The sequence below is a fragment of the Pinus tabuliformis genome, chromosome Q (genome assembly GCF_031772625.1).
Source record: "Pinus tabuliformis cultivar Carrire ecotype Pingquan chromosome Q, CPIR1, whole genome shotgun sequence".
Taxonomy (NCBI): domain Eukaryota; kingdom Viridiplantae; phylum Streptophyta; class Pinopsida; order Pinales; family Pinaceae; genus Pinus; species Pinus tabuliformis.
This window is the reverse complement of record NC_142296.1, coordinates 749724826-749735567: the sequence shown is the minus strand read 5'-3', so window position 1 is coordinate 749735567 and position 10742 is coordinate 749724826.

Here is a 10742-nt window from a genome sequence, read left to right as displayed (position 1 = left end):
AGGACAACACTTTCTGAAGGAGAGGGGCATGTTAGGCCCCTATACTACTAGTGTAACCCCTTATTGTTATTAGTGCAACCCCCTTATTATATTGTTGTGCCTATGTATTCCCCGTATTGTTATTACTGTGCCCCATAGAAGCCCACTATTGTTATTATTGTTCCCTTAAATTATTATTGTTATGTCAGCTCTAATTATATTATGACCCTCTAGACTCCTATATATAGAAATGAGGTCTTGTCATTTGTATTATCCAAGAATTGTTCATTTATGTAATGTAAAGGAGGTTCCCCTTCAAAGAGGCTAATTTCTAAGGTGTTGATATTTCTTTTCTATCTTTTTGTGAGCTGGTTTCATAACACAGAGAAAACAACAGAAAAACCATGCCAAAAGTGCATCCAAAATGAGAGCCAAGAGTGTCATTGCGACTGAGGAGAACAAAAGCCAAGAGTGCAAGAGGAGGTAGCCCACCATAACAATGCCTTCACATCATTTGCAAGACAAGACCGATGCAAGTAGATTAGTAGAAGATGAGGACATGTGAGGAAGGCATTAAAGGGAGCGATCAGGAGTGCCATAGCTAAAGGCACGTTGTTTATAACCACCGGAACCTCACGGTTACAAAACATATTTCTCCAAGGTAGAGACAACATATTTCTCCACTATAACCAGCCTGGTGTCAATATCATCGAGGTTGAAGAGAAGATTCCTTAGGATTCTTTTGATGTCTTCTTGTCTTGCAAACAAATGATAATTACTGACTTTTTTTTCCCTTATACCCATGCGTAAAAGGATATCAAGTTGTTTGTGAAAATTGATGGAGTGAAGAAAATGGAGGCGACATTTCCTGAACTATCCTGGATCTAAAACCCAATTACATCGATGTCCAGAGACTTCAAAATTTGAGAAATAAGATTTCCCTCCAAACTCTTTTGACTATAATAGTAGGACCTCTCTTATGACTTCCAAATGGACAAAGTCAAAGAAGTTCACCATTGAGTCCCATCCAAAGAGCCCCTTGTGTTGATGAAGAGGGGGTTGACTGCCTACCCCTCTGACTAAGTTAACACTGTCGAGGAGCCATGAACCTGGAGGTGCCCCTCGAAACCACAATAATTGGGTGACCAAAAGTGGAAACCAAGTATTAACTGCAGAGACTTGTGAGAGAAGGTGACAACTTGAGAAAAAGGAAATAAGGTATTACCCCAAGAAGCAGAGAAAATTTAAATGGTAGAGGAAATGAGTAGCATGGTTTGCAGCACCTCTGGATAAATCAAGTGGGTACCCAATAGAGGTCAAGCCCCAAACCAGAAACCCTGGGAAGAGAGCAACCGTAGAATTAGACAGTTAACATTGGGGTAAACAACTAGGGAAGGAGACGGAACATGAGATGACACCCAAGTCACCCTTTTAGAACCAGATGGAAAAGGAGCCCAAATACCAAACCCTACATACCAAGACAACGAAATTCAAGGATACACCAATGGGTTCAGAGCTATTAATGCAAGAACACAACAATTAATAAAGAGTTCACCCTATCCTCCAGGGCTACGTCTCCGGTCCAGATTTCAATGGTGCCCTTCTTTTATTGTGTCTTTAAAGCAGAGAATTACAATGAGGAGCTCAATTTGAGTCTCCTGAAGCAGAGAATGTTTGGTAAGGTGGTTCTTGGATCCCCCAACCCACTAGAGTGCACAGACTCATTTCCTTGCCAAATCTTAACCTTTCTGGTCTTTAATGGGAGGAGCCCAGTGTGGTGCTCAATTCCCGATAGGTCCTCACAGGATTACTTGTCTACTCGATGCTTCCTTACAATGTAGGTCAGCGTAGCTCTTTGTCTTTTTGCTTCTTGCTTTACTGTTCTCTTTTCTTCTTTCTCTGTCCTCTTTGTCTTTCTTTCTTCTCCTTTTTTATTCTGTCTCTGTTCATGGCTTAAAGCCAGTCTGTCTCATGACTACTCGCCTCCTCTTCCGCCCCTTCGGTTTGCCTACTGCTAGGCACTTGGAGTTCCCTGCCTTTGCGTCTTCGCCAACATCTCACAGGGAGCGGCCACTTGTCCTCTCACGAACTGCGCCAGCTCGTCCTCAACGGTTCAGTAGTTTTGGTTACATTGTGGAATGAGTCATCCGCCATCTCAGCGATCAAATTGGACTTCAAATTCTTATGTGTGTGGCTTAATCCCCTGTCAAATCCGGTTCCTCCATCGGGCATGATCTCCACCGTCAGATCTGGAGCCCGCAGATCCTACGACATTCGCTCATTTCGTGTGGTTGACTTAATTGACCATTAGCACGCGATGAGCGGTGGTTTTCTCTCTCCTTTTTCTGCCACGTGTCGATCACTGAATGGAATCGCTTGTTTTTCTCCAAATCCGCTTACCGCCCAAAGATGCCTCCGATATATACTGCCAGTTTTCGGATCGCGAGACCCGCCTTTCACCTTAGCGCTTTCCCCATGGTTTTCCCGGCTTCCATGCGACCGAGTGCTTCAGGGCTTTTCCTTCTCGAGGAGTTTTTCCCAGCGATACGTGATTAATCGTGCATCAGAAATGCCCTTTGTTTCCCGATCTGGGCTTCCCAATTGCCAGTTTTTCCACCTGCGCAATCTCCATGGGCCTCGGTCAGCGCGCTTTGACCAAGGTCCTCGTCATTCCTTGCTGGTTGCAAACTGCCACCGTCTAGAGGTTTTCCTGATTGCTCTTTGTCCATAAATTCGAAGTCTGCCCCGATTTGTTATAGTCATGGCACTTTGATTATTTTTCATGGATCCAATTCAAATCACGGCCTTCCCACTGAAAAATATTTTGAACCACCAAAAGTTGGTTTTCAAGCATCGACTAAGTGAGGGTACGATTGTCTCACTTGTCCAACCTCTATCCATTTTGCACTGCTCGGCTTTGAACCCTTGAGCCCAATTCTGAGGTACTCAACATCTCCCCTACACGTCATCCTCACCTTCCTGTCCAGCACTATGTCTTCCTGCAATTCATTAAGATATTCAGGTAGCAGGTCATCAATAGAAGGCAATTGAATCTGCTCTTCAAGATCCTCAATTAATGAAGGTTCAAACAATCTCAAGCAATCTGCATTTATGACCGAGTAGATGTGCATGTAAGCTGGTAGATCAAGGCGAAAAGCATTCTCACCAATCTTCTCAAATATCCTGAAAGGTCCATACCTAATAGGCTTCAGCTTTTTACCTTCACCTTGCATCCTGTCCTTGTTGATGTACAACCAAACTTGGTCACCAACTTGGAAACTATGCTCCACCCGATGCTTGTCAAGCCTTGCCTTGTATTTGGCTTGGCTCTTTTCCAGCGGTTCCTGTATTGCCTAGTGGATCTCTTGGATTTGTTCAATGAACCTAGTTGCCCTGTCCACATCACTATGTCTCTCAACTATGGTATCTTTACCAAAGACAAAATCCAAAGGAGACCTTGGTGTGAAACCAAAACGGGTCTCAAAAAGAGATCTTTGTGTAGAAGAATGTTTTGTTCTGTTGTAAGCATGCTGCACATAACACAAATGTTCATCCCAAAGTTTAGGATGCTTGCTGCAATATCCTCTGAGTAACTGGATCACTGTCCTGTTGACTACTTCGGTCTAGCCATCAGTTTGTGGATGAAAAGCTGTGCTTTTCTTCAATTTGGTGTCCATCAGTTCCCACATATTTGACCAAAACTTCCCCACAAATCGGGTGTCTTGATCAGATACAATGGAAGTGGGTAATCCAAAATGAACCCATACATGTTCAAAGAACAGTTTTGCAATTTGTTCAGCTGTAATTTGTTTATTACAAGGTATCAAAATACACATTTTGCTGAACCTATCCACAACAACATACATATAATCATGACCTTTCCTAGATTTAGGCAGTCCTCCAACAAAATCCATGGAAACACTTTCCCAAGGGTGAGAAGGAACTGGTAATGGAGTGTACAAGCCTAGTTTTATGTTGTTGGGCTTGCTCTTAGCACACATAGTACACCCTCTTACATATCTAGAAACTGTCTCATTCATTTTTTGCCAATAACAAAATCTTTGCAGCTGTGCAACTGTTTTACTTACCCCAAAGTGACCTGATATTAGAGAAGTGTGTGATTCTCGATTTATCTTTACTCTTTCAGTTTGTGGAATGCATAACTTCCCACAATGGTATAAGAGTCGGTCCTTTACATGGTAGTCTAATTCTTCTACTCTTTCGCCTTGACTTAAAGTTGCATATAAATCTTTGAAATCTATATCTTGAGCATATTGTTCAATGTAGCTCTCATGTAACACAGAATTATGCCCAAGTATAGTAGATGCATTTATAATGGGTCTAGATAACATGTCTGCAACTTTATTATGTATGCCCTTTTTATATCTAATGACTAAATGAAACTGTTGCAGAAAACTCATCCATCTATAGTGTCTTGATTGCTGCAACTTAGTTTGGGAGTGTAAGTATTGAAGTGGTTGATTATCAGTATGTATTATTGTCTCTTTGCCCATTAGGTAATGTTTTCACTTTTTCACACTCTGTACTAATGCATACAATTCTTTATCATATGTAGGATAGTTAACTACTGCAGAATTAAATGTCTCAAAATGATAACATATGGGTTTACCGTGCTGTGTCAACACTGCTCCCATGGCATAGTCACTGGCATCTGTTTGGATCTCAAATGGTCTCTGAAGATCAGGCAGTGCTAGTATAGGTGTTGTACTAATCTTTTCTTTCAAGGTGTCGAAGGCTTTCTATTGTTTTCCTTCCCACTGAAACACCTTGTTCAATCTTGTTAAAGCATGTAAGGGAGCTGCAATTGAGGAAAAGTTAGAAATGAACTTCCTCCAATATTGTGCTGCTCCTAAGAAGCTTCTAACTTTTGTAGCAGATTTGGGTTTAGGCCAGTTTACAATCACTGCCACTTTAGAGGGATCTATCTTCAATTCACCACTCCCTACTATATGACCCAAATAATTTAGAGATGTTTTGCGAAATTCACATTTTGAGAGTTTAACATGAAGTTTTTCTCTTTTCAAAACATCTAATGTCTACTTAACATGCTTTAAGTGTTCTTCCCATGTTTTGCTAAAAATCAAAATGTCATCCAGATACACAATAACAAAATCATCAAAAAAATGTCTGAGTACATCATTCATTAATCTCATGAAAGTAGCAGAAGCATTAGTTAAGCCAAAAGGCATAACCAGCCACTCGTACAATCCCTGCTTTGTTTTGAACGCAGTCTTCCATGCATCTTGTTCTACAACTCTGACCTGATGGTATCCACTATGCAAGTTTAACTTGGAAAAATAAACAGTTTCCTTCAATTGATCTAAAAGATCATCTATGCGAGGAAGGGGATAACGATTTTTTATTGTTATATTATTCAGTGCTCGATAATCGATGCACATTCTCCATGAGCCATCTTTCTTTCTCACTAAAACGATTGGTGACCCACATGTGATGTGCTAGGTCTGATGAACTCTTTCTCGAGCAACTCTTGCACCTACTTGATTTCAGCATTCTCTAAAGTAGACAACCTTTTATACATGTGGCTGCAATAGTTGTTTCATCTCCTAAGTCTGACCCCAAATATTTTTGAATAGCTGCAACAGTCTTCTTCTTCTTGCCCTCGAACTTCTTAGGTCTCAGCTCTGGACGCAGAATCCAACAGTGCTCATCATCATGCCCATCCTTTTTACAGTAAGTGCATGAAGCTTTGCTCTTATGTGCAGTGTTAGTCTTCCTTGCTTTCCATTTCTACTTTCTTTTCTCCTTATTCTTGCTTGCGGTGGGTTGGGATGATCCCCCAACTTCTTAATTTCCATTCTTTCCTCTAGCTTCTAGATGAGTAGCTTGTACAAATACCTCATCTATACTAGTGGGATTAAACATGAGGATAGTGTGTCTCATGTAGCTGTGTAGACCACCAATGTACTTCAGCAGAGTCTCACGTGAGTCTAATGAGATTCCTAGAATCAATGCTCTCTTTCTAAATTCTTAAGTATACCCTTGCACACTTTTCCCTTTCAACTGTCGAAGAGTTTGCCAACTCATCATGGCTTGCTGCATGTAGGCCAATGGATAGAACTGTTTTTTGATTGCAGAAACAAATTCACTCCAGACAGAGATAGTCTTACCATGTCTCTTCAGGTCAGTGTGGGTCCTGCCTTCCCACCAAACCAAGGCAGTGCCTCCAAGGCGTAGGCTTGCCAACTGAATCTTTCTCTTGTCTGATTCAATACTTTGCACTCTGCAATAAACATCAATTTGTCTATTCCAATTGTCCAGTTTTTCTACATTCAACTCTCCATCATATATAGGCAAATCAAATTTAACATCTAGTTTGATCAAAGATGCTTTCTAGTTCAAGGCTATTAGGAGGTGTGAGAAAGTGTTCTTCTTTCCCTTTTCCTTTTGAGTGGTCAGGGAAGTGAGACTCATCTTCTTCTTTGTCTTGTTTAGAGCCTGATGAATCTTCATCTATGTGTTTTCTAAAGTCCCTATACATTTCTTCTACCATGGACTTTATGGCTAGGAAACTATCTACGAATTCAGGGTCAGGCCCCATAGAACCTTCCTTTGACATTGTCTTATGAGGATAGACTCTCCCAATTTCAGGATTAGTTTCAACCAACTCTCCTCCTCTTAATTTGAGCTTTGATCTAGTTAGCATTCAACAGCTAAACCAACACAAACTTGTCTAACCTTAACAGCCTAGAGCTCTGATACCACTTGATATGAAAATCACTCGTATGTGACCTCAGTTAAATAATTATTATATGAAGGTATTACAGACTCATGTGCTGGTGTGTGTGTCTATGTTATTTTAGGCAATGGATCGGTCACGTTGCAAAATACACAGACACTGGAAAATGGAAAACAGCAAGAGAAACACAGTAAGCAAATGCAAGAAAACAACAATTAATAAGGAGTTCACCCTATCCTCCAGGGCTACGTCTCCAGTCCAGCTTTCATTGGTGGTCTTCTTTTATTGTGTCTTTAAAGCAGAAAATTACAATGAGGAGCTCAATTTGAGTCTCCTGAAGCAGAGAATGTTTGGTAAGGTGGTTCTTAGATCCCCCAACCCACTAGAGTGCACAGACTCTTTTCCTTGCCATATTCTTGACCTTTCTGGTCTTTAATAGGAAGAGCCCAGTGTGGGGCTCAATTCCCGACAGATCCTCACAGGGATTACTTCTCTGCTCGATGTTCCCTTACACTGCAGGTCAACTCGGCTCTCTGTCTTTCTGCTTCTTGCTTTACTGTTCTCTTTTCTTCTTTCTCTGTCCTCTCTGTCTTTCTTTCTTCTCCTTTTTTGTTCAGTCTCTGTTTATGGCTTAAAGCCAGTCTATCTCATGACTCCTCGCCTCCTCTTCTGCCCCTTCGGTTCACCTGTTGTTGTTCGCTTGGAGTTCCCTGCCTCTACGTCTTCGCCAACATCTCACAGGGAGTGGCCACTTGTCCTCTCACGAATTGCGCCAACTCGTCCTCAACGGTTTGGTACTTTCGCTTACATTGTGGAACGAGTCATCCGCCATCTCAGCGGTCAAATCGGACTTCAAATTCTTATGTGTCACGACTTAATCCCCTATCAAATCTGGTTCCTCCATCGGGCGCGATCTCCATCGTCAGATCTGGAGCCCTTGGATCCTGCGACATTCGCTCATTTCGCGCAGTTGACTTGCTCGACCATTAGCATGTGATGAGCGGCGGTTTTCTCTCTCCTCCTCCTGCCACGCGTCATGCGTTGAATGGAATCACTCGTTTTTCTCCAAATCCGCTTACCGCCCAAGGATGCCTCTAAATATATACTGCCAGTTTGCGAAGCGCGGGACCTGCCTTTCGCCTTAGCACTTTCCCCACGGTTTTCCTGGCTTCTATGCGACTGAGTGCTTCGGGGCTTTTCTTTCTCGAGGGATTTTGCCCAACAATGTTTGATTAATCGCACATCAGAAATGCCCTCTGTTTCCCGATCCGGGCTTCCCAAGTGCCAGTTTTTCCACCTGCGCAGTCTCCATGGGCCTCAGTCAGCGCGCTTTGACCGAGGTCCTTGTCGTTCCTCGCTGGTTGCAAACTGCCACCGTCAAGAGGTTTTCCTGATCACTCTTTGTCCATAAATTCGAAGTCTGCCCCGATTTGTTATAGTCATGGCACTTTGATTATTTTTCATGGATCCAATTCGGATCATTGGCGATAAGTGGTTTGCTTCGCACAACATTTGGGTGCTTGATGGTATTGGGGGGAAGCCGCCCGATTCCATTCATCGAGCATCATGTCGCCTCAGGGGCCCAGCGGAAAACAGCCCATTTCAAGCAGGTAACGTTCAGATTTCGGGCACTTCCGAAATCAACATGGGCCGTCAGATGGGGAGGGGAGATATCATGTGGTGGTCGAGCAATGGAGTTGCACGGAAGGTAATGGGGGGGGCCTAGCGGGCGTTTAAGCTCAGCGGTTTTGGATTTATGAGGGATTAAGGCGGGAATTAAGGTATCGGGCATGATTTAATTGGGTTTTTAAACTAACTTAATCGAGGATCGATTAATTAGTGGGTCCAGGGTAGAAAACCTTACTTTATATAATTAAACTAGGGTGGGATTAATTAATATTATGGGAGTTAATATATATACGGAAAACGGGTTTTCATTATGGATTTAATAAATAAGTTAATAATTTAGTCAAATGAGCAGAAGGGGCCCCACACCGTAAGCATATGATTTTCATGTTTTTAATGCTTTCCAATAAAACTTAGGATATAGTGTTTTTTGTGGATTTTTGATATGAAACTGAGTTATATGGGGGAACAAATACTTTTCCTAAGTAAAAGTGATTTAACCTTAGAAAAGAATATCATTTAAGGAAAATGAATGAACTGAAGGGGGAAATGAATGCTTATGAGGGTATTTAGTACTTATTGCCTATAAGTCATTGAGCTGAGGGTCCAGTGTAGGAATTTACAGGGTAAGTTCCTCAGATAGAACACCAAAGGACACCGCTCACAACCAGATCGCAGATCAATACACCAGTATTTTTGACATGGTTAAAACCCTCAAAGAGGGAAACAGTCCACGGCCTGAGCCAACGCGGCCACTTCAGGCAATTTATTAATAAAAGAATGAAAATTTACATAAGCTTCTCTCATAGACGGATTACCCTACAAATGACTCTCCATGCGCTTTAAATAGAAATCATGGACCAATCGGGTGTTAAGCCACGGATCAAGTGTCGGTAATACCGAGGAGAGAATGAACCGTCGGATCACTACATATCGTGACCGTCGGATTGTAAGTTACAAAATGTACAAGGTAAAGAAACACACTTTACCTAACTCTATACTAGACCAAGTTGTACTTAACTATTTCCTATGTGTCGGAATATCCTAACATCCCCCCTTAAGAACAACTTGGGATAGGATTGAAGGATTTACAAATATGACACAATAGGATAAGGAAGGAGGCACTAGAGCCTATCCCCCCTTAGTGACAACTTCCTGATGTTGGACTGGATCTTTGCATAGCTGAATGGCACTTTGATTATCACACCAAGTGTAGTCGGATGCTGCTGCTGAAAGCCAAACTCTGACAGGATCTGACAAAGCCACAAGGCTTCCTTACTAGCTTCTACGGCACCACGATATTCTGCTTCTGCTGAAGAAAGAGAAATGGCACCTTGTTTCTTGCAAGCCCATGTAATAGGTCCTGAACCAAGAGTGAACACATAACCTGCAGTAGACTTCCGATCATCAGGGTCACCAGCCCAATCGGAATCAGTGAAACCAACCAATAGAGGAGATGCTTCGGCACTGTAATGAATCCCAAACTGAATTGTACCTCGAACATAACGAAGTATTCTTTTAGCTGCTTTCCAATGACTTTCACGTGGGTTTTGCATAAACCGAGCAACAAGGCCAACAGCAAAGGAAAGGTCAGGACGAGTATGGATTAGATACAAAAGTTTTCCTACAAGTTGACGGTATAAGGTAACATCAACTTTAGGAGAAGTACAAGTGACTGAAAGTTTGACTCCACACTGAAAGGGAGAAGGGGCTGGCTTACAGTCTTCCATGTGAAAGTGGCATAGAATATCACAGGCATACTTGGACTGAGAAAGGGAAATACCTTCCTTGGATTGCAAGACTTGAAGACCGAGAAAATAATGTAAGTGTCCTAAGTCTGTCATTTCAAACTTCCTTTTAAGGCTAGACTTCACATGGTTTATAAGGTTGGGATCACTACCAGTCAGGATAAGATCATCAACATAAAGAACAAGAATGATAAGAGACTTGTCCACTTTCTTGGTGTAGACAGTGTTGTCAGAATGACACCTAGAGAAGCCAGATTCTAAAAGAAAGTTATCCATTTTGGCATACCAAGCTCGAGGAGCTTGCTTGAGACCATAAAGGGATTTCTTGAGCCGACATACAAGGCTGGAGTCTGTTTTTATGAGGCCAATGGGTTGTTCCATGTAGATTTCTTCATGCAAGTCCCCATGCAAGAAGGCAGATTTAACATCCATCTGATGGACTTCCCATTTGAACGAGGCAGCAAGGGAAAGAACAAGGCGGATAGAGTTCATTTTGGAAACAGGGGAGAAGGTTTCAGTGTAGTCAATGCCTTCAACCTGTGAAAAACCTTTAGCAACAAGACAAGCTTTATGTTTATCAACTTTCCCATCTGGTCCATACTTAGTTCTGTAAACCCATTTGCATCTAACAAGTTTTCGTCCCTTTGGTAGAGGAACAAGATCCCATGTAT